Raw genomic sequence first — 3793 nt, 5'->3', positions numbered from 1 at the left:
ATTAGTGTTGTCATTATGACGTCACGCGTCTGTGACGTATCAGTTTTACATTTTGTGTGTTTGTTTGTGTATTGTGTGTGTGTCTCTCTCTCTCTCTCTCTCTCTCTCTCTCTCTCTCTCTCTCTCTCTCTCTCTCTCTCTCTCTCTCTCTCTCTCTGGATGTATGGATGGATGTATCTATGTATGTATGTACTGGGTGTATGAATATCGAATATCTATATATTGTATGTATGTCGAGATTGACTGTTACATACATAGATATTAACGCACTGGCGCAGGGGATAATTAAATCCTTTCTGGCCTCACATATTGTTCCATGCCGTTGCTGGGACTCGAACCTTTGGCACCGAATCGCCCGCAAATTGCAAGGCTAACCACGATGCGATCTGAGCTATTGAGGCATCCAGTGAAAACAAACAAACGGTCGAATCGATCACTCCGTGATGTACAAGTTAACCTAAAATTGACTTGTTTGTGACGCACAAGTTAAGCGCTAGGGCCATACATAGGTTTTAGTTGGAAAGGCGTTTAAAGTTACATTCTCTGGTTACCATATTATAACATCATGTACAAATATAAAACACAAGCTCAAATGCACTTTTAAAAAACTCGTGTGTGTTCGCTATCAACGGAGATCGTCAAAAGTATACGCTCGATTCATCGCCTGTACCGCCATTGCTTGGTAAAGCACAAACGACAGCCTGTTGTCTGTTTCAGTTGTGTGTGGATTTGAAATTATAGGGTTCGTCTCCAAAAATTTAAAAGAGAAATCTTGCGCTGTACGAAGAACGTTCGGTTGAGGATACGGTACCAGAGTGTTTAGTTAAAACCGGTTTGATCTTGACAACGTATTATCGACAATGATCATGTTTATGTTTTTAAAATAAAATATACTAACGTAGACAATTAACGTTTTCATTTCTTAATTTTACGTGTGTTAAAATCGACAAATTCAAATAAATATTCTTTCGTTTGGAGATGGTAAAGTAAAACTACATCAATGTTAAAGCATATTGATTTAAGAGGAAACGGGTGCATGTGCAGGGGTCGGGTATTGGGCGTTGAAACCCTTACCTGCCCAAGCTAAAAATAAAATAAAAATTGAAATATATTTTCTGGGGGAGCATCGCCCCATATATAAGCTTCGCTCAACACAGTCTATAACCCCAACCCCGCTGAAATCCCTGCACATGCGCCTTTTGATTATTTTTCATTCTTTAGCAAGGGATCGTTTATATGTACAGACAGGATATCACATACCACGGGCTTTTATATACCAGTCATGGCGCACTGGCTGGAACGAGCCCGCCGGTTGGGATTTATTCTAGACCGACCGCGCATTTAAAAAACCCCACCTTTTTAGGTCTAAGTAATGAATAGAAATAGCATATAGTCTTGATAAATGTAGATCGAACACAACACCCTCTTCCTCTACCCCTAGAGCGTTACGTAATTATTAACACCCCCTTACATGTAACACATATGCCAACCGCTGACCACTGTCAAAATTTCAAGGCAAATTCCCCACCGAACCCTGGAAAGGTGTTGTAGCATACTCTATGGATATAAATGTGTTTTGGAGATATGAGACGACCCCTTAATCAAGACAGTTAAATTTTTTCAAAATCATGTGAGAAGCTCAGCGCATGCGCAAATCAAGTGATTCCTACTCGAGACAGCGCAAATCAAGTAAAGTCCCAGTTCTACTGGCGTCCCGCTAAATGAAGAAAATCAAAGCTGGCCATTGAGTTTGTAGTTGACCTAGATAATGTAGATAAGCGAGCATTGCGAAACTATAGCGATGTGATGGACCTTTCATGTACCAAACAGAACTGGATCATCTATTCTAAATGCTTAAATCATAAAAATATTCCAGAAAATGTAATTTTAAATGTATTGTAAAACTGTTTTCTGAAGATATGTAAGAAATAGAATACTACATTCGTGTCCTTTTAATAACCATTTATCTTTCGCTCGTTGGGTACGTTTTTAAACAACTCGTGTTGAGATAAACGGTATCTAACGACCGCTCATGTAGTATTCTCTATGTGTATGTTAACTTTATCAAGCAGAGTTACAGATTAAGGTTCAAGCACACTGTCCTGGGTACACACCTCAGCTATCTGGGCTGTCTGTCCAGAACAGTGGTGTAGTTGTTAGTGGTTCGTGAAAAGAGGGTGTAGTGGTCTTACACCTACTCACTGAATCGTTAAAACTCGCTCTGGTTAGGAGCCGGTACCGGGATGCAAACCAACCTTATGTCCGATGGCTTAACCACGACACCACTGAGACCTGTGACAATTCTGTATTGAAACATTTCATTTCATTTCAACTTATTTTCGTGCTTATATCCAATTGAGGTTTAAGCACGGTGTCCTGGGCACACATCTCAGCTATCTGGGTTGTCTGTCCAAGACAGTGGTTAGTGAGAGAGAAGAGAGTGTAGTGGCCTTACACCTACCCACTGAGTCGTTAAAACTCGCTCTGGTTGGCAGCCGGTACCTGGCTGCGAACCCAGTACCTACCAGCCTTATGTCCGATGGCTTAACCACGACATCACCGAGGCCGGTGTTACAGATCACGTTTGGCTTTCATGGGTATTTATTCAAGGGCCATAACTCTGTCAAAAATGGAATTTATCCATGTATGATAAACTTATGCCCCTTGAACTAGGACATTTGTGGGTGACGGTAGGGAATATGTATTGCTTTAGCAGTACTTTCAGAATGCTTGTTAAATATAAACTTCACCCAGACAATGCGCACGGTAAGTGCTTTTCAAAGAGGTTTCCGAAATTGGTATGAAATACACGTACGGGACTGCGTGGATGATTTCAAAGGTAGCTTCAGTTGGAAACGATTGTGAATTCGAGAACTAAGCTTAAGGGATGACTAATTAGGTTTTAAGGGGATGTATGATACAGAGAATAATACATTCGTGGCCGTTAGATACCATTTATCTCACAACGAGTTGTTTTAAAATGTATCTAACGAGTGAGATAAATGGTATCTAACGAGTGAGATAAATGGTATCTAACGAGTGAGATAAATGGTATCTGACGAGTGAGATAAATGGTATCTAACGGACACCAATGTATTACTCTATTTATTACATATCCCCCAAAACCAGGTTTTAAGCACATTTTAACATCTTTTTCGAATAAAAGATATTTACAACTCTTCGCCATTGATGATGATGATGATGATAACTAGTTTAACGTGCCCATATACCACTAGGGTTTCGAACACGCCCATCCCGAGTCCGACCTCCGATAAGATCGGTGGCCTGACTCGGGATGTGTGGGTGGGGGCGGGAAGGGTATAGTGTTAAAAATGGGCCGAATTTTGAAAATGGCAATTAGTAAAAAGTTAATAGAATAAATTTTAAAAAAAAAATAAAAAATTACAAGCCAAAAAAAACACCTTGACTGCTCGACCGAATATTTATATAATTTGGAGCATTTTAGAAAGACAGTCCAAAAATAAATAAGAGAAAGAAGAGAAGATCGGACTATTTAATAATATTTTAAAAAACAGAAGAGTAATTTCGACATAAAATTTTGAACGACGGTCTAAATGTTTAAAGTCCGATCTATATGTCCACGTGAGTGGCCTCGTTAAGGCCGTTGGAGGTTGGCCTACGGCGAACCGATGAGCGGAGAACCGACAAAGGCGGGGATGAAGTGCTTCCGTCTCTGGTAGGCGAGGATGGTTATGACACTCCGGTAGTCATTGCCGAAAAGGGCCTTGACGATCCTGTGAATGGTGTGGCTATCCATCTCTCTAACCAGGAC

Source organism: Gigantopelta aegis, chromosome 7 (genome assembly GCF_016097555.1).
Source record: "Gigantopelta aegis isolate Gae_Host chromosome 7, Gae_host_genome, whole genome shotgun sequence".
Classification (NCBI taxonomy): domain Eukaryota; kingdom Metazoa; phylum Mollusca; class Gastropoda; order Neomphalida; family Peltospiridae; genus Gigantopelta; species Gigantopelta aegis.
This window is presented reverse-complemented; position numbering follows the sequence as displayed.